We start from the raw sequence: 20,359 nt of genomic DNA, 5'->3' as shown, positions 1-20,359 counted from the left end.
CTGCTCCTGCCCGGGACCCCTCACGTCTGTCACTTTCTGTACAATATTGTGGGCCAGTCCTGCCCTAGGGCCAGCCCAGGGCCCAGAGGAACCCGAGCCAGCCTCACCAGGCTTCACCTCTTAGTGACGTCATTGCCACGTCTTGCTCTCCTCAAGACGGCTTCCCCCACCCCCACCCCCCGACGCCACGCCCTTTGGATTTCCTGTGCCCTCTCTGCGTGTCCCATCTCCCCTGCTGGCTCTTCTGGCTTTGCCTTTTGATGAACTGAGGGTGGGCCAGGGCGGGTGCCCTCCCTGGAAGTGCCCACCCCGTCCACGGGCTCCTGGACTCCCACCTCCAGGTCATTGCCTTCTCAACGCCAGACCCGTCATGTCTGCCGTCACCGTGTCCCCATGGCCCCCCTCGGGTCCATCCCACCCCACGTGTCTCCCGCTCAGCGGGTGGTACCCCAGCCCTCGGCTCCCGGGCAGGAAGCTGGGACCTCACCCTTGCCTGGTTCTCCTTCCTTACCCTCCACATCCAATCAGTCACCAAGTGTCTGCACTTGGGGTTCACTGAGCTTCTTGGACATACATTTTTTTAAGTCTGGAAACACAGCAGTCACCATTTCCTCCAGTGTTTTTTTTTTTCTGTTCTTTTTCCCCCTTCCTCTTGGACTCCAAATACCAATACATCAGGCTGTTTGGAAATGTCCTACAGCTCACTGATGCTCTTTCCACTAGAAAATTTGTGTGTGTGTGCGGCACCTGGGTGGCTCAGTCGGTTGAGTGTCCAGCTTTTGATTTCGACTCCGGTCTTGATCCCAGGGTCGTGGGCTGGAGCCCTGCATTGGGCTCTGCATTGAGTGCGGAGTCTGCTTAAGATTCTCTCTCTCTCTCTTTCTCTCTCTCTCTCTCCCTCTCCCTCTGCCCCTCTCCCCGGCTTCCGCTTTCTCTCGCTCTCTTTTTAATTTTTTGAGGTTTATTTATTTTTGAGAGAGCATGAGTGGGGGAGAGGCAGAGAGAAAGGGGGAAGAAAGATCCAAAGCAGGCTTTGCTCTGACAGCAATGAGCTTGATGTGGGCTTGAACTCACGGACCATGAGATCATGACCTGAGCCGAAGTCAGACGCTCAATCCACGGAGCCACCCAGGTACCCCCTCTCTCTCTTTTTAAAAGTGAAAAAAAAATTTTTTTTTCTGTTTCATTTTGGATAGTTTTTTCCTGCTATGCTTTCAATCTCCCTAATCTTTTTTTTTTTTTAAACATGTTTATTTAGTTTTGAGAGAGACAGAGAGAGAAGAAGAAGAAGCAGGGAGGGGCAGAAAGAGAGGGGGACAGAGGATCTGAACGGGGCTCTGCACTGACAGCAGTCAGCCTGATGCGGGGCTTGAACTCATGAACCTAGAGATCATGACCTGAGCTGAAGTCGGAAGTTCAACCGACTGAACCACCCAGGCGCCTCAACTCACTAATCTTTTCTTCTGTTTTGTCTAATCTGCCATTAATCCCATTCAGTATACCTTTCATCTCAGACATTGTATGTTTCAACTCTTCTAAGTTCAATTGGGATCTTTTTTGATATCTTAATGTCTCTACTTCACATTTTGAAAATATAAAATACAGTTATAAAACCTGTTTTAGAATCCTTCTCTGCTCACTCTAACATCTGTGTCAGTGCTGGGTCAGTTTCAATTGCTTAATTATTCTTTTCTTTACAGATCATTGTTTCGTGCTTCTTTGTATGTCTGGTAATTTTCTCTTTCTTTCTTTCTTTCTTTCTTTCTTTCTTTCTTTCTTTCTCTCTTTCTTTCTTAATGGGCTTTAACTCACTTTATTTTTCTTGTGTAAAACCATGTGGTGGCCACAGCTGGAGCCTGGGTCTTCTGCACAGAGACTCTGGTGTGGGTCTTCGCAAGCTGGTCAGTGAATTCCTGGTAGGGAGACTTGGTGAATACCGTCTCTTTCCAGAGGTCAGGGGCACAGTAGCTGTAGGTCTTGGGACTAGCATCAAAAGTGGCCTTGGTGAAGTGGCCCGGGGTGGCAGTGTAGCCCCTGGTGGAGAGGTAGCAGTCGTCAATGCCTGCCATCATCAGTATCGTCTTGGGCACAGGGGCCGAGATAATGCCCCTGCCCCTGGTGTAGGGGATAAGGCGTTCAGCACAGAGTTACAGTGTCTGGTCCCCTTGCATGGGAAAGTGTGGGCCTCGCCAAGCTTGTTCCCCCAGTAGCTTCGCCACATGAGATGGTGGAAAGTTGTCCAGGACGATGGCCTCATGGAAGGCAGTGGCTACCTCCTTAGAGAACTGAGCACCCAGACCTACGTGTCCTTTGTACTCTCCAATGGCAACAAATGCCTTGCACCTGGTCCTCTGGCCAGCCTGGGTCTGCTTTTGCACAGGCATAATTTTCAAAACTTCAAACCTCATCACTTCCTGGGATGCCTCCAGGAAGAAGTCAATGATCTCAGATTCCTTGATGGGCAGGGAGGAGAGAGAGATCTCTTTCAGGGCCTTGATCTTCATGATGTCGACCAGTTGGCTCAGCTTGTTGATGGAGATCCACTCCTTGTCCTTGGTGTTTCCTCTGTGAGTTCCGTGGTCCTGGCCCAGCCCTGACCATGGCCATGACTCCGGCCCCACATGTTGCTGCCGAAGCCTCTGTGGAAGCCACAGGCCTGGGCTCTCCAGGCCCTTCCGTGGCACCAGCATCGTTCTCCATTTGGTGTTCTGTCAAAGAAGATGTCTGGTAACTTTCTTTCTTTCTTTCTTATTTTTTTAACGTTTATTTATTTTTGAGAGGGAGAGACAGAGCGTGAGCAGAGGAGGGGCAGAGAGAGAGGGAGACACAGAATTGGAAGCAGGCTCCAGGCTCTGAGCTATCAGCACAGAGCCCGACGTGGGGATTGAACTCACGGACTGTGAGATGGTGACCTGAGCCGAAGTAGGCTGCTTAACCGACTGAGCCACTCAGGCGCCCAAATGTCTGGTAATTTTCTGTTGGATACCAGACATTGTGAATGTTGGATATTTTTGTATTCTTATCAATTTTCTTGAGTGTTGTTCTGGAAAGCAGTAAATTGCTTGGGAACCAATTGATCCGTTTGGGTCTTGCTTGATGATTTGTTCGGTGGGTTTTAGCAATGCTCGGTCTGAGACTAATTCTTCCCCATCTCTGAAGCAATGCCCCCCTGGGTGCTCTACCCCCTGCCCCGTGAATGTTGAGTTTACCAGTCTGGCTGTTGGGAACGGGCACTATTCCCACCCCTGTGACGGCACCAGACTATTGTTCTCTCATGGTTCCTTCTTCATTTTTTTTTTATTTTTTTAAATTTTTTTAAACGTTTTATTTATTTTTGAGACAGGGAGAGACAGAGCATGAACAGGGGAGAGTCAGACAGAGAAAGACACAGAATCTGAAACAGGCTCCGGGCTCTGAGCTGTCAGCACAGAGCCCGACGCGGGGCTCGAACTCACGGACCGAGAGATCATGACCTGAGCCCAAGTTGGCCGCTTAACCGACTGAGCCACCCAGGCGCCCCTACTTCCTAATAATTCTTAAATCTGTTGGCTTCTCTCCCGGCCCCTGTCGTGGCTCCCCAGACCCCATTACCTCCTGCCTGGGATGACCGTGTCCCCTAGGTGGGGCATCCCCGAGGGCGAGACCTTGGCCCCTCATGCTGAGCCCAGCCCAACATATCTGCTGAATGAACGAATACGTGAATGAGTGAATGGATGAATAGAATGGAATTGTGGACAAGGCTCAATAAGGAGGGAGGCCGGGACCGCAGCTCAGGAGACTAGCAGCCACCTCCCAGCCCTGCCCCAACTTGCTGCGTGATTTCACGCCATCACTGGACACAACCCAGTGGTCCCCGAGGTCTCGTCGGGATCTGTCATGACACCGACGCGTGTCCACGGTGTCATGGAACGTAGACGTCATGTAGAGGACTGCCACTCTGTAGTCCTGCCGAAACCATCCTCCTTGCTTGACTGGCCGGGAATCCGAGGCCCGGTGGAGGGGGGTGGGGGACAGCTGGGCCCCAGAGGGCTCAGTGCATCAGGGACGGAGCCCAGCTGGAGGCCCGTGTGCCGGTGCTCAGTTCTGCCCCTTCTGGGCTTTGGCACAGAGTGTGGAGGTAAGGGAGTCCCCGGGGAGGGGGTGGCCTCACGAGCAGGGTGGAGGGCCCCAGGGGCAGGGCCACGACTTCTCTGCGCCTGGCACTTCCCCGTGATGCCGATGTCCAACACAGCAGCAGGGAGGAAGGGACTCAGAATCGGTCACATATCCAGACTGGGGGGTGGGGGGTGGGGGGAGGGCGGGGATGACCTGTGGGGAGGCTCAAGGTCAGCCTGAGGTCAGATCCTGTCCAGCTTAATTATTCATTAACCAGGCAGGTCCAGGCACTGAGTTAATGACCAGCACAAGGCTGGGGAGGGAGCAAATTCCTCCCCGGAGGGTGGGCATGACCTGCAAGGATAGGGGAACCTGTAATGAGCAGTTGGTGGGAAGGCTCTTCATTCATTCATTCGTTCGTTCATTCATTCGTTCGTTCGTTCATTCACTCCCTTATCTCCCTGCACCTGTCAATGAGCAGAACCCTAGAGTGCCGGCTGGTATGAGGACAGAGCAGTGGAGACAAGGACAGCCCAGAGTGGTCAGCGCAAGGGCCTGGGGGAGCACAGAGGAGACCCCCAACTCAGCCAGGTAAAATGGGCTAAGCTGCCTGGAGAAGGTGAGGCCGCAGAGGACCCCTGCAGATCTCCTGTGGCTGGACCACATCTGGCGGGTCCTGTTCCCCTGCAGAGGGTCCCTCAGCCTCTTGGCCCCACCCCATTCCAGCTCAGCTTCTGGAACATTCCCGGCTGTCAGGATGGCACCATCTGAGCTCACCTCTGCCTTTGCTTTCCTTTCACCGAGAGACCAGGTTGGGGATTTCCTCCAACGGGCTGGCTGTCCCGCCGCCCCCAGCCCCAGCCCCTGACCCTCGGCAGGGCAGTGCTGGTGGACTGTTGGGTGAGGAGAGGCTGAGGGAGGCCTCAAGTGCAGGCTGAGAAGGGAGCGAGGGGTCCCCACGTGGGGTCCAGTGGATGCGTGCCTCTGAGGCCGAGGTCCCGTCCAAGGGCAGCAGGCTCCTTGGATGGAAAGATTCCAAGGGCCATTTGGCGGTCTTGTCCGTGGCCTTGGTGGAGTCTTGCGTGCTAGGACTGGGTGCAGATGGGAATTGGCGGGGGGGCGAGGGTGGGGTTCAGCTATAGGAGGGCAAGAAGGGAGGTAGGAGGGGGGAGGAGGGGGGCTGGAAGGAGGTGGGTTCTCAGGACAGGGAGGAGGGACAGGAAGACGGGAGGGAGGCCGAGCTGGGGACCTCAGCGGTGGGGCGGTGGGTGGGCCAGGGCGTCTCCTGGGAAAGTGGCCGAAGCCACCACAGGGCTGGGCTTTCCAGAGGACACTCTGGGGGCTTCAACTGTTGGCAGCACTGACCGACCTGGGAGCTCTGTGGGAGGCAGGCCCGTGTGGCCCACGGGTGCCCGTCTGTCATCACGGGCGTAGGTCATCGTGTGTGGACTGCAAGTCAAGACTCTCAAGCCTCCGGCGTGGCTGGCTCCTCCCCAAAGGCCCTGTCTTCACCCTGGGAGAAGTCTGAAGGAGGAGAGGGGCCGGCGGTCACCAATGCCCCTCTGCTCCCCAGTTTTCTTACTTGGGAGTGGGACCAGCCTGGGGCAATCTGCAGACAGGGCCCCCCACAGAGGCCACAGCCTCGTCCCAGCCCCATGGCACTCTGGGAGCTGCAGGAAAGCACCGGATGAAAGTAGCTCTTCTTCCTGAAATGAAACTAAACCCACACTGGGGCCAGTTCACAGCCACCCCCCACCCCCACCCCGGCTCGGCCTGTCGGGGCTTGAACACAGAATCCTGGCTCTGGAGCCACGCAAGCCGCAGCCTCAGTGGGGTGCGCAAGAGGAGGTGTGAGCAGGCAGCAGGTCCCCCCCCCAGGGTGGCAGGTAATGGCATCCCATGACCTCAGTCGCTGCCTCCTCCCCCCAGGGCCCTGACGGGTGGGCCGGACATTAGGGTCCCCATCAGGTGGCAGAAGAGCCCCCCTGGGTCTCCTGCTCTGGCCCCAGGGGAGCCGGGGGGTGAGCTTGGGGTGATGGCCAGCGGGAGCAGGACGGCCCAGAGGATGGGTGCGGGGTGGGGGGTCAGGATGTAGGCCGGTGCCCCTCCAGCCCAGTCTGGGGCTGCCCCGGCAGCTTGGGGCCGGCCTCCTCCACTCCCAACAAAGACTGGCCGGGAGGAGAGAGCCTGTTTGTTCAGTGCTGGGGCTGGGGCTGGGGGGGGGGGGGCGGGTATGGGGAAGGGGGGGCAGGAAGCAGAATTTCAAAGCGGCTTCACCCTTTGTTACCCCTTCCCGGCCCCGCCCCCCACACCCCAGGCTGCACATTCCAGAACCGGAGGGGGTCCTGCCCCGGGAGAAATCCGCTTAACCGAAGGCTCTCGGGTTACAGCCTAGCTGCTCCGGGAGGTGCCGGAATGCCCAGCCCGACATTCCGGATGGCGGGTGTCCGGGTCCACCCCGTCCCCACCCTTGGAACCTCTCCAGGCCTCAGGCCCCAGGAGGGAGGGGAAGGAGCTGGAAAGAGGGGCGGGTGGTGGTGGGGGGGGGGTGGGGGCTGCAGGCTCACGTAGATGATGGAGAGATGGGGTCTGGGTTGTGTTTCCAGTACGGTCAGCCCTGGATCTGACCTCAGACGAGGCTCGCAAGATGCCTCCTGATGTGGAGGTGGGCTGGGCTGAGGTGGGCTTTTTTCCTTTCCAAATAGGGCCAACCGCGCTCTATCTTATTGCCTGTACTTCCTTGAGGTGTACTTTACACGGGTTGAAATGCTCCAGTTTTGCGTGTACATTTCCACACTGTCTCACATCGCTGTCACCGCGTGACCGCCACCTTGAACGAGATATTGAACGTTCCCAGCCCTCCAGAGGGTTCCCTCGCGCCCCCTCCCCAGGCAGGAACCGGGAGTCTGACCTCCATGACCATAGACACTCTTGCCCGTCTACACAAACGCACTGGGAGTGTGCGCTCCGGTCCCTCAGCGTGACATCTCCGAGATCCTTCGCTTCGCTCCAGCTTGTCCTTTTCTCATTGCTCAGTTTATTTCATTGTTTGTCCCTTCTGTCCCTGGCTGTCCCAGTTCGCTTCTGGTCCCAGGCTCTGAGGAAGCTGCTCTGAACATCCACGGGCCTGTCTTCTTGTGGAGGGACTCGATGGGACGCTTTTCTTTATTCCTCCATTCTGGCCTAGGAGCACACAGAACCCCAGGGCCTTTGCACCTCCATTCTGGCCTAGGAGCACAGAGAGCCCCAGGGCCTTTGCACTTGCTGTTCCCGCTTCTGAAACTCTTTGTTCTCTGTCCTTGGTGTCACGGCATTCCTTCTCATCCTTCAGGTCTCGGCTTCATTGTCACCTTCCCAGAGAGGCCCTGGCCTACCCCCTGGTCTACTAATGTCCCCCGGTCCTTCCTTCTTTGGTTTTGTGGCATTTGTTGCCACTTGCGACCATCTTATCCTTGTACTCGCTTCCTGGGTGCCAGGCCCCTCCTGGAAGCTCCCTGCTCTCTGAAGGTGGGCACTTCTGCCTTGTGTATCCCAGGGGCCAGCATGGCTTCGAGTAGCGATCAATCAGACATGTGCAGGTGCCTCTGTAGGGAGGTAGGGACTCCCCTGGGGAGCAGGTTCCCCTGGGGAGGTTCCTTGTAGCCATGACCCTTGACCCAGGAGGCCTGCCAAGGAAGGGCTGGGAACCAAGGAGGGGTGGGAGATGTGTGGGCCACCTCCATACCTTTCTTATCTTTTGGCTCATGGTTTGCCAGCGGTGTGGTGTTGTTGTGCTCCGGAGAAGAGGGGAGGAGGGGAGGGTGCGGCAGGAGGCCAGCCTTGCCCCTCACCCCTGCCTCGACCTGAGCTGCTCAGCATTCGACCATTTTGCAATCACAGGTGCAGGAGGAAAGTCTCTCTGCTAAAATGGAAGGTTTGGAAACCACTGCCGGAGGCAACGGGGAGCCACCGAGGGTGTGTGAGGAGGGGAGTGATACCGAAGGAGCCACCGGTTGAGCCTGGGTTGGTAGAAAGAAGGGCTGGACTTCGCCCCGTGTGCCAGCAGCCTACCAGGGGCTGGGCTGGGCAACCGCAACCCCTATTTGCAAGGTTGCTTTATGCCTGGGAACGGAGCGGGGGAAAGACCCACAAGTCCTCGGAGCTGGGCAAGTTCAGCCAGTTGGGGTCGACAGCGGGGAGGCTCAGAGCCTGCTCCGAACTTGGGGGGGGTGGTCCACATCCCCACAAAAGCCATTAGTGCTAAAAGCAAACGCGTGGACGTCGTGCCTTCCAACAGGATATGGGGGCCCTGCTCCTGAGCTCTGTCCTGTGGGCTAAAGGGATGGAAGGGGAAAGGCAGGTGCTCACGGCCAGTGGCCAGCTGGTTAGAGGCAAGGACAGGCGAGAAGCAGGTGTCCCAAATGCAAGACAGAGCTGGCTCCCCTCGCACCGCCCTTCCCCAAACCTGCCCCTTCCAGCCCGTAAGAACCAGGCTGGTATAGGGTCCGCTCTCCACGAGTGAGTTCCTCCTTTCTTTCCCTACTGGGGGGCCACCCGGGGGTGGTGCAGACAAACCAAGATAACCTCTCCCTCTGAAGACCCTTCATGTAATCACATCTTTGATGTCCCTGGTGCCTTGTAAGGTAACAGTCACAGATTCCAGGCATTATGACCTGGATGTCTTTAGGGGAGATCATTCAGGCCACCCCCATTGCCCTGGAGATTCCAGATAGTCTCCTGAGAAACCCTAGTCTGTAGGTTTGTTTATTTAACTGATGGCTGCTCTCTCATGATTCTCTGAGCTTACAGAAATGGGGCACCATTCAGCATTTATTTTTTTTTTTTTTTCAACGTTTTTTATTTATTTTTGGGACAGAGAGAGACAGAGCATGAACGGGGGAGGGGCAGAGAGAGAGGGAGACACAGAATCGGAAACAGGCTCCAGGCTCCGAGCCATCAGCCCAGAGCCTGACGCGGGGCTCGAACTCACGGACCGCGAGATCGTGACCTGGCTGAAGTCGGACGCTTAACCGACTGCGCCACCCAGGCGCCCCCATTCAGCATTTATTTAACAAGCCCTCATGAAGCTCCCGCGCGGTGCCGAGCCCTGTTCTGGATGCTGTGGACGTTAAGGTAAGGTGGACCCAGCCCTCACGCTCTGAGTCTGGGAGAGAGAGAGGGAGAGAGGGAGAGAGAGATCAGGCTCCTGCCTGCTCTCCCCCATCCACCCCACCCTCCCCAGTTCTGGGGCCACCCCAGCTCCAGGGTGGGCCTTGTTTTCTGTAAGCCAGCTCCTTACCAGTTGTTTGGTTCAGGAGTTCTGTTCTAAGCCAACCAGTGCCCAGCATCTCCGGAGACCTGGGCTGCCGCGTTCAGAAGGGAGGGACTTTGGACCAATGGTGGTGGGATGCCCTCTCTCCCTCCTGTTGGACTCAAGCAGGTGGCCTCCACTGTTCCCTGGGGATTAAGCTTTTGCTGAAGAATGGACAGCACCCCCTCCCATCCCCCACCCCACCCCGGGCCACCGGGTACGTCTCATTCTGATGTCCTTACTGCTAATGCCAGCCTGAGTCAGGATGCCTGCTCCTTGCCCCCAGAAGCATCCTCACTGACACCGCCCGCATGTGGAAAAGCCAGCCAGTTGTCCGGCCGGCCTGCCCTGTGTGACCTTGAGACTGCTCTGATCCCGGCCACCCTCTCCTCCTTGTCACCTCCTGTTTGCCTGTGCGCCATTCCCCAGACGCACCCTCCCCCGCCACTCCCTTTGCTCCAGCCCTTGGGTTCTTTGTCCTACAAGGTGCTGCTCAGCCAGTGTCCCCTTTAGCTTCAGCTTCCCAACCTCCCAGGCTAGAAAAACGATGGAGATAAAGGCTCCCCAACAGAGGCGAGCCCCCACGGGGGCCAGGAACTGCCTAAGGCCTTTGTGACCTCATCCGCCACGAAGAAAGTACTGTTATTATCACCCCATTTTACAGACAAGAGGTTAGAGTCCAGACGGGCCCGACCCGAGGTCTGCCCGCCTCCAAGCCCATGCTGGAAATGAACCATCAGCCCTGGCTTTCTTCTTTCGCCCGCGGGATCAGCATTCGGATCCCCATCCTTGGACAGCCCTTGCCCCTCGGCCCTCCCGTACCCCCGCCCAGGAGCACAGTGGAGGCTAAGTTTGCTGAGGACAGCGGCTCGGAGAGGAGGACCTCCTTGCCACCCCTTGAAGGGTAAACTTGCAGACAGCACCCGCCACAGCGGCGTGCTGAGAAACGCACCAACACCAGCTGCTGGGGGAGGCGAGCCAGGAGGGGGCTTCGGGCGGGGTGGCCGCGGACGGACGCTCCAGCAACGGACTGAGGCAACCGCTCGCCGCCATTCCTGTGTATACGCCTGCCGCAACCCCAAATCCCGTCTCATCTTGGCCAAGTTATAAAAGCCGCTCCTACGGCAACACTTCATTTAATCTGGCGACGGCTAAGATCAAATCGAGTGCCTTCCGGGATCGGAACCCCCTGCTAACCACTCTGTGTCCTTGACCTCGCTGGACTGCAACCTGGAGAGGAGCATGCCTTTACAGTCCTCCTTGCACAGAGGGTCAGAGACGGTGGGTGAACCATCCAAGGTCACCCTGCTTGGGAGGGGCAGACACAGGATTAGAACTCAGGCCTTCCGGTCCAGACCAGAGCACTGAACACTCCCATATATTGCTGCCCCCAGGAAGCAATGTGGTCCTCAGGAAGGGGGAGGGGGGAGGCAGGAGGGGACAGGGAAAAGGGTGTGTAGGGAAGGCCCGGGTTCCAGAGCCTGCTCTGCCCCGTCCCAGGGGGGTGACCCGGCAAGAAGGAATTTGGCTTTTCTGAGCCTCAGTTTCCTAATCTGTAAACTGGGCACTGTAAGTGGTGCCAACCTCACATGGTAGTCGTGAGAATGGCAGAGCCTTTTTTTTTTTTTTTAAATTTTTTGTTTATTTATTTTTGAGAAAGAGAGAGCGAGCATGAGCGGGGGAGGGGCAGGGAGCGAGAGGGAGACACAGCATCCGAAGCAGGCTCCGGGCTCCGAGCTGTCAGCACAGAGCCCGACGCGGGGCTCGAACCCACGAACCGGGAGATCGTGACCTGAGCCGAAGCTGGACGCTTAACCAACTGAGCCACCCAGGCGCCCCTAAAGATGCTTTAAAAAATCATCACTGGTAGCATCTTGCTAAGAAAACATCATGAAAGGAACCCAAAGACCTGCCGTATGTCGAGCAGTTATCACGTGCCAGGTAATGTGTGCAGATACTGGTCCCTCACCTGCAAAACGGGTCTCCAGCCCGTGTCCAATAACACGGTGACCTTTGGGTCAGCCACTCCTTGAGCGCCCCTGCCCTGGAGAGAGCACCCGGTGGGCCATAGTCAGGGAACACCCCTCTCCAAGTATGCCCTGTTTACGGTCATCAGGGGGAACAGAAAGAGGAAGGGCCTTGCTGTTGTGGCGCGTGCTGGGAGTGGGGGGGCTGGGGTGCAGGCTGAGTAGGGGCCAGGGGAACTGTGAAGTCCTCAGAGACACCCTGGTCCCCGCCCAGATTGGGTTCCCACCCACCCTCTCCCGGGTTCCTTCCCAGCCCGGGAGTGCTTGTAATGACATGTTATTTATAGTTTGTCCAATGTGAGGATCCTCCTCTAGAGTTCACGGCTGCGTCTCTGGGACTGAGCATGCACGTGGCACCTAGTAGGTCTCCATAAATATTTGTCGACTAGACTAATTAGTAAGATGCATAGGCAGCATCCCCAGGGCTGCGATTTTTCATCTTTCTGAATCACCGACTTCTTTGAAAACCCCATGAAACCTTTGGGTCCCTCCCCCAACGATGCACGCTAAGCGGAACGTGTAATTTTAGGGATTTCCGGGACCCCTCCACCCCAAGGTCACCCATAAAGCTCAGCTTAAGATCTCTCGGTCTGGGGAAGGTGAGGGGGGGGGTCCCCGAGATCCCAGGGAGCCGGCGGGGAATACCGCCCAGCAGGCTGGCGAGGAACGGCGTGAATGGGCCTGTTTTCTTGTACTTTCGGCTCTCCAGAAGGAAAAGGAAGCGAGCATGAGGCGATCTGGCGGGAGGGGGAGAGCTCGGGGAACCCAGGGCCGGGAAGAGAGGTCGAAGGGGAGAAGATGCGAGAAGCGGCGAAGAGAAGGGGGCGTGTTGGAGAGGCTCAGCCCCTCGGAGGGACGAGCGGGCGCGCCGCGGGGAACAAAGAGCCAGCGCGCGGCGAGAGGGCGCACAGGCGCCGGGAGGGAGAGGGGCCGAGGCCGGCCGGCCGCCCCGGCTGTCTGATTTTCTGGCAGCCGCCGCTGATTAACGGGCCGCCTTCCAGCTCCGAGCGCGCCGCCCGGCGTTCCTGGCAACCCGGCGCGCGGCTTCCCGGCGGAGGCGGGGCCTGCGGAAAGGTTACATTTGCACAAAGTGCCGCGGCGCAGCGGGCCCGGAGGGGCTGCGGGGCGGGGAGCGGGGAGCGGGGAGCGGGGAGCGGGGAGCGCGGCGCTCTCGGCGGCCGGGGAGCCGGGCCGGGAGAGAGAAAAGGCTGCGGCTCTCGGCGCTGCCTGGGTAATGGAAAAGCTCCTCTGGGGACCGGGCCGAAAAATATCAGGTTACACGGCCGCAGCACACACGGCTTCTCCGAGGGGAGCCTTCGTCCGCCGCGGGGCAGCCTGGCGGAGGGGGCGCCCCTGGTCCGTGCGCCCCAGCTGGAGCGCTCTAGCCGGTGCGCGCCCAACCCTGGCACCCAGCCTGCGCGCTCCAGCCCCCGCGCCCTCTAGCCAGCGCGCCCCAGTCCCTGCGCCCCAGCTGGAGCCCTCTAGCCAGCGCGCCCCAGTCCCTGCGCCCCAGCTGGAGCCCTCTAGCCAGCGCGCCCCAGTCCCTGCGCCCCAGCTGGAGCCCTCTAGCCAGCGCGCCCCAGTCCCTGCGCCCCAGCTGGAGCCCTCTAGCCAGTGCGCCCCAGCCCCTGCGCTCCAGCTGGAGCCCTGGGGCGGGTGGACCCAGCCTCTACGCCTCAGTACCTGCGTCCCCTCCTGTGCGCCCCAGCCCGTGCGCTCCAGCAGAGCGGCTCTGATCCCAGCGCCCCAGCCTGTGCTCTTTGGGGCGTCGCCTCGCCTTCACAGCTCCCCTTCCCTGCCTCACAGGGCGGGTGAAAAGGGCCCCGTTTCCCCAAATCTGCCCGGGCCTCCCCTCGGACTCTCCCCCCTCTCCCCACGAAGGCCGGGCGGTGTATGGCTGGAGCCAGGTCCTGCCGTGAAGGCTGACCAGATAGGTCGCGGTCGCTCTGAGTGGGAAGGCGGGCTGCCACTGGCATCTGTCCCCGCCTTCCCTCGTGCCTCGCCGCGTCTGCTCAGCTCTCGAAGGACTGGGCTGTTGCCTTCAGCACCCGATCCTGTGGTGTAAACAGTGTCCCTCCGCCTCCCCGCATTGCGTCATTCCCCTGCTCCCAGACCATCTGCGGCTCCCCATTACCGCCTCTACGTTCTGGTTTACACCCTTGGGTCTTGCCCAGCCCCCGGGGGTGGGGTGTGATGTCAAAACTCTCCAGCACCTGCGGTCTCCCCTGCCTGGGTGGGGCTGAGAGTTGAAGGGCTTCTGACGGACACCCCTCTACTCGGCGAGCTTTCTCGCCCTCTTTCCCTCCCTCCTTCTGGCTTTCTCGCTGGAGCTCGTTCTGTCGGGAGACACTGTATTCATCCTGGCCTTGCACTGGGCCTGGAGGGAGCCCGGGCTGAACCAGAAGCTGAACCAGAAGTCTGCTGTGTGTGTCCTTGGACCCCGTTACTCTCTGAACCTCAGTTTGCCCAGCTGTCAAATGGGGACGGAATAAGCAGCCAGGGCCACTCACGGGGCTTGGCTGAGGGGTTTAAAGAGACAACTCAGTCTCTCTTGGAGAGACAGAGACTCAGACAACTCTTGGAAGAGTGCACGGTGGCACCCACACAGCGACATATTTTGTTACTATAAATTAGGGCTATAAAGAAGGCCAGAAGTATGTGCATGGCAAGAAAGAATTCCAACGGAAGAACCCTAAGCCAGGGGTTCAGAAGGCAGGATGTTCAGGGCGTATCACGGCCCTCCCCATGCGAACACATCTGAGGAGCCCAAGCATGACTTCCGTGAGGCACACGCACACTTGGACCAACCAAGGTCAAGACTGCCTTTCTCCTTTAATTCAGCCTGGGGAAGGCTGGTTGCTTGGTTCAGAGGGTGGCAATCCTGGAGGGCACCTGGGACAGCATTTTTTCTGAATTATCAAAGCAGCAGGGGACATCTGTTCCTGCCCACCACCCCCCCCACCCCCCCCCGCAAAGCCTGGCTTCCGTGAGCCCAGCGGTGACAGACCAGGGGAAGGGGCAGACCGTGGAGGGAAGGAGGCCTGTCTTGTGGGTCCTCTCCAGAGATTAATCACGTCCTCGCGGAAGCTTTGGGCCCGTGGGGTCCTGGGTTTCTCAGAAAATGATCCAAGGGCAAATGCAGGAAGAGAGACGGGGGTCAAGAACATCCCGTGCTCATTGCTGCCTGGGTGTCGCTCCTGGGGCTGCAAGAACGGGTTTGCAATCAAAGCGGGGGGGGGGTCCCCGCTCTGCTTCTGAGGTGGTGACTCCCTGTGGGCTCGCGTGGTTGCCTTGACTCCTGGGGCCCTCAGCCAACCACAAAGTGACGGTTGGCATCCAGTGGTCGCTTAGCAGGTGCCGCTCCCTGGTTTCCCAGCAATCCTAGGAGGCGAGTATCTGTTCCGTTACTTTTTACAGAGGAGGAGGCTGAAGGTCAGAGACGCTGGAGAAGCTGGAACCCGAAGCCAGCCTTACGGGACACCAAGGTCTGAACCGCGTTTTAACTAAGTGCCCTGAGCCACTTCCGTTGGTGGGCCCAAGACGCCGGCAGCAAGGGGTGTGTTGGGGTGAAAATCGCAGTCCAGCTGACAGGCTGCCTCTGGCAATGTACCCACTTTACGGATGAGGTAGCACGGGTCTACTTTGGAGACTGCTAACAGGAAATCTTAGCGGAGGGGAGCTGGAGGGGGTCTTGGAGCTCTTCTAACCCAAAGCTCATTTTCCAGACGGGGAAAATGTGGCCCAAAGAGGACCCAGGCCTGGCCACCTCCTTTGCCATCCTCTTGGGCCGCACGGCCCCCCTCCCATTTCCTGCTGGAATGCCCCCGGGGGGTGGGGGCAGGAGGGAGTGTGGGGGGAAGAATGCAGCCTAAGTCAGCCAAGGTCACGGCCTTTCTTCTGGGTCCTCCCAAGTCCCAGAGCTGACTTGCCCTCCCTGACCCTCTGGAGGGGAGAGTGGGGGGGGGGGGGGCAGGGCAGAGGCATGGAGGGGCTCTGGGGCCCTTGGGAGTGAGGACTTTCATTGGTGTCCCTTGAAAATCAGGAGAGAAGAATCTTCCCGCCCCCTTTCTCCCGCCATTTGCTCCGCCCCCCTCCCTCCTCTCCAGCAGCCCAGCCCCTGCAGCCACACACAGCTTCTCAGCTTTGCACCTGAAAAATGTGGGTGCTGTTCCTCTGGGTCCTTCAGTCCAAGAAGCTGGGAGGCCAAGTGTCTGTGACGCTAACAGCAAGCGACCCGGAACCTAACGTTCTTTTTTCTTTTTTTTTTAAGTTTATTTATTTATTTTGAGAGAGAAGGTGCAAGCAGGGGAGGAGAAGAGAGAGAGGGAGAGAGAATCCCAAGCAGGCTCCTCACTGTTAGCGCGGAGCCCGATTCGGGGCTCGAACTCATGAACCTTGAGTGAGATCATGACCTGAGCCCTAAACCAAGAGTCAGACGTTTAACTGACCGAGCCACCCGGGTGTCCCCCCCCCCCCCCCGCCCCCTTTCCCAGGAAACTTGCGTTCTCTCTCTCTTTTTTTTTTTTTAACATATATTTATTTTTGAGAGACAGAGAGACAGAGCACGAGCAGGAGAGGGGCAGAGAGAGAGGGAGACACAGAATCCGGAACAGGCTCCGGGCTCTGAGCTGTCAGCACAGAGCCCGACGCGGGGTTCAAACTCACAAACCGCGAGGTCACCACCTGAGCCGAAGTCAGACGCCCAACCGACTGAGCCACCCAGGCGCCCCAGGAACCTTGAGTTCTGATTGAGTCTAACATCCTGTCCTCTTTCGGTTTACCAAGATTTATTGGGCTCCTAGGTGGTGCAGGTGGCCCTGTGCACGGACAGGTGCAGCTGGGAGTAGGAGAGACCCGGGTCCTCGTGGGGCTCCAAGCCAAGGTTTCACCTCTCAGCCTGAGTCAAGGGCTGTGAGTCTATGAGAGCCTTACTCACACCAGTGTGGTTCTAGAGTGATTTTTCTGGAAGGAGGAAGGAGGCCAGAAGGGGTGTGGAGAGAGGCGGGGTCACACGAGGGCACACTAATTTTCATGTACACTTTCAGCGAATTTAATCTTCTTGGATCTATCACACCTTTGAATACAAATGTCTTAAAATACCACCGCGAAACAGAATAATAACACTTGTCCCTTTCAGCGGGCGGTTCACCCAAGCATCTCCAATCCTCTGTGAACGTTAATTAATTAAGCCCCAATTAAACAGTTATCATGGACCGAAAATACATTTACTGCGCACATGCATCTGGCTACTGGTTTACTGATGCGACTTAACCCCTGCAGGGCCACTGCGCTTGAAATATGTGAGCAGAGGGCGTTAGAAAATCGGGTTCTTGGGGCGCCTGGGTGGCTCGGTCAGTTGAGCGCCTGACTTCAGCTCAGGTCATGATCCCCCGGTTTGTGAGTTCGAGCCCCACGTTGGGCTCTCTGCTGTCAGTGCAGCGCCCGCTTTGGATCCTCTGTGCCCCTCTCTGCCCCCCACTCGTGTTCTCGTGCGCGCTCCGTCTCTATGTCTCGAAAAGGAAAAAAACGTTAAAAAAAAATTAAACTCCAAATTCAGGAATCCCCCGGAGTCTCCTGTCCAGGGGTTTAGGGATCCTCCCCTTTTCTGCCTTCTCCTAGAGGTCATTTCCCCCTGGCAGAAGCACTACTTGGCCAAGTTAGGGGTTGACATTGGGGTGGAGGGCACGCAGGAGATGAATCTACTGAGCCAGGGCCTGCTATGCGTCAGGCAGGAGCTGAGCCATCAGTGACTTGAAATTTCTCATCAGCTTTTCCCCAGGGAACCAGGGGCCTGGGTGTTGGAAGTCTGAGACTCTCTGGTCCCCCTTGTGCCGAACAGCCCACGGGAGCAGAAGCCCCCCGCTCCAGCACTGGGCCCATGTGGCACAAAGAAAAGAAGAGGGAAACACCACCAGCTGGTAGAAAAGGAACCCTGTGGGGGGCATTTGAGAAGCAGGTGGCAGGAAGGTTTGTTTTGCATAGTGACCACTAATGGGGCATTGGGACAAATGTACATGCCAAGGGGAGTCCTAGGACTGGGTATCTCTCGAGGCTTCTATTTCTTGAAATTTACTGGGACATGTGGCACCTTTGCTTGTATCTGGGTTCCACAAATGATAGAAATAGAAAACCGGCTGAATTTGCTTAGGAGAAAAGGGGGGGAACTTATGAGCTCACATGAGAAACTGAACAGGGACAAGGGCAGGAATGGAACAGACCTCAGTGAGGACTGGGCCATGAGAGTCAAATTCTTCCAGATCTCTAGATCTTGAGGGAGGTGGAAAGGAGTGATTTAAAATTTTTTTTTTAATATTTATTATTTTTGAGAGAGAGAGAGAGAGAGAGAGACAGAGAGCAAGCAGGGAAGGGGCAGAGAGAGAGGGAGACACAGAATCGGAAGCAGGCTCCAGGCTCCGAGCTGTCAGCCCAGAGTCCGACGCGGGGCTCAAACTCACAGACCATGAGATCGTGACTTGAGCTGTAGTCGGCCGCCCAACCGACTGAGCCACCCAGGTGCCCCGGAAAGGACTGATTTTTAAAACACTGATTTGTTTTCTTTCCTGGCCATTGATTTATTTAGTTCTTTTAAGTAAGCGCTGATCACCTATATTTTTCTAGAAATTCTCTATTTTGTATATTTTCATATATAGTAACATAAAGTTGCTCATGGTATTCTCTTAGAAATCTTAAAAGTTCTACGGTATCTATAGGTCTACTCTCTTTGCATTCTTAATATTGGATATTTGTGCCTTTATTCTTTCCCTTGATTAGTCTTGCTGGGCGTTTGTCTATTTTATTGTCTTTTCAAAGAACCAGCTTTTGGCTTTGTTGATCATTTTTGCGATTGTTGATTTCCTTTTCATTTATGCTCTTATCTTCACTGTTTACTTCCATTTTTTTTTAAGGCTTCTTTAGTGAGCTGAAAGCTTTACTCACACAGGCTTAAGTCATGCCTGTTTTAGAGCAGATGCACTAAAGACTATGTATTTCTCTATAAATGTTGGTTCAGTTGCGATCTACAAATTTAATTTTGCATTTATCTTTTTATCCCCCAGTCCCCAATATCTCGTAATTCCCATCGTGAGTTCTGTTGATGTCTTTGAGGGGGCTCAGTAAATAACTTCTTTTTTTTTTCAGTAAATAACTTCTTGTTCTCTCTCCTGGATTCTGAATTTTTTTTAATGTTTATTTATTTTTGAGAGAGACAGAGACAGAGTGGGAGCAGGGGAGGGGCAGAGAGAGAGGGAGACATAGAATCGGAAGCAAGGCTCCAGGCTCCAGGCTCCAAGCTGTCAGCACAGAGCCCGACGCGGGGCTCGACTTCACAAACCGCGAGATCATGACCTGAGCCGATGTCGGACGCTTAACCAACTGAGCCCCCCGGGCGCCCCACACAAGTCAATTTTTATAAACAGAGATTCATTCTGTCACCGTTCTGGAGGCTGGAAGTCCAAGATCAAGGAGTCGGCGGGTTTGGTTTCTTCTGAGGCCAATCTACTGGACTGCTCTGTGTGACCTCACGTGACCTGTCTCCTTCCTGCCATCCCTGGTGTCTCTGTGTGTCCAGATTTCCTCTGCTTATAAGGACACCAATCAGATGGGAGTAGCCCCCCCCCCCCACGCAAAGGTTTTATTTTAACATAATCACTTCTTTAAAGGCTCTGCCTCCAAATACAGTTACATTCTGAGGCACTGGGGTTAGGATTTCAACATATGAATGGGGGGGGGGGACAGAAGTCATCCCCAAACTTATGTACTCTTGGCTGGGATAGGTACGTAGATTCATGCAATCGGAAGCAAGCTCCAGCCTCCGAGCCATCAGCACAGAGCCCGATGCGGGGCTCGAACTCACGAACCTCGAGACCATGACCTGAGCCGAAGTCAGATGCTTAACCACCTGAGCCACCCAGGCGCCCCAATGCATTCTGTCTTTTTTTTTTTTTAATTTTTTTTTTAACGTTTTATTTATTTTTGAGACAGAGAGAGACAGAGCATGAACGGGGGAGGGTCAGATAGAGAGGGAGACACAGAATCCGAAACAGGCTCCAGGCTCCAAGCTGTCGAGACAGAGCCCTATGCGGGGCTCAAACTCACAGACCGTGAGCTCGTGACCTGAGCTGAAGTCGGCCGCTGAACCGACTGAGCCACCCAGGTGCCCCTGCATTCTGTCTTTTAAGAGACAAATGAAATCAATTTACATTCATAATGATCGTTCCAATATTCAGAGTGGCTTCTACCATTTTATTCTGTTGTCCTATTCATCCTATCTTCTAAAATTATTAGTTCTCATGTTCATCTATTAAATCTGTAGTGTTCTTTCCTCCCCTTTTTTCTTTGATAGTTTGGAAACTATAGACGTGTTTCTGTTGTTTCACTAGTTTCTCTTCAATGTTTGTTTGCTTTTCAAGATTTTATTTTATTTTTTTAGGATTTTTAGTATTTTGAAGTTTTATTTTATTATTTTATTTTTATGATGTTTATTTATTTTGAGAGACAGAGAGATGGAGAGAGAACAAGCAGGGGAGGGACAGAGAGCGAGGGAGAGAGAGAGAATTCCAAGCCTGGATTCTCAAACCCTGATGCAGGGCTCGGTCCCACAAAATGATTCTACGAAACGTGGGCTCACGACCTGAGCTGAAATCAAGAGTGGGACACTTAACTGACTGAGCCAACCAGATGCCCCGAGTTGCCCTTAAAATTTTTTTTTTTAATTTTTTAAAGCGTTTATTTATTATTGAGAGACAGAGCGAGACAGAGCATGAACATGGGAGGGGCAGAGGGAGGAGGAGACACAGAATCCGAAGCCGGCTCCAGGCTCTGAGCCATCAGCACAGAGCCCGACGCGGGGCTCGAACCCACGAACTGTGAGATCGTGACCTGAGCCGAAGTCGGATGCCCAACTGGCTGAGCCCCTCGGGCGCCCCTGAATTTCTTAACATCAATGCCT

General features: G+C 56.0%; 1 pseudogene; it reads right to left on the bottom strand.

Annotated features, from left to right (window-relative positions):
* Positions 1-1,807: 1,807 nt before the first annotated feature.
* LOC132662843 (small ribosomal subunit protein uS5 pseudogene) lies at positions 1,808-2,700 on the bottom strand (annotated as a pseudogene).
* Positions 2,701-20,359: the final 17,659 nt, after the last annotated feature.

The sequence above is a fragment of the Panthera onca genome, chromosome D4 (assembly GCF_046562875.1).
Source record: "Panthera onca isolate mPanOnc1 chromosome D4, mPanOnc1 haplotype 2, whole genome shotgun sequence".
In the NCBI taxonomy this organism is placed as follows: domain Eukaryota; kingdom Metazoa; phylum Chordata; class Mammalia; order Carnivora; family Felidae; genus Panthera; species Panthera onca.
This window is presented reverse-complemented; position numbering and strand designations above follow the sequence as displayed.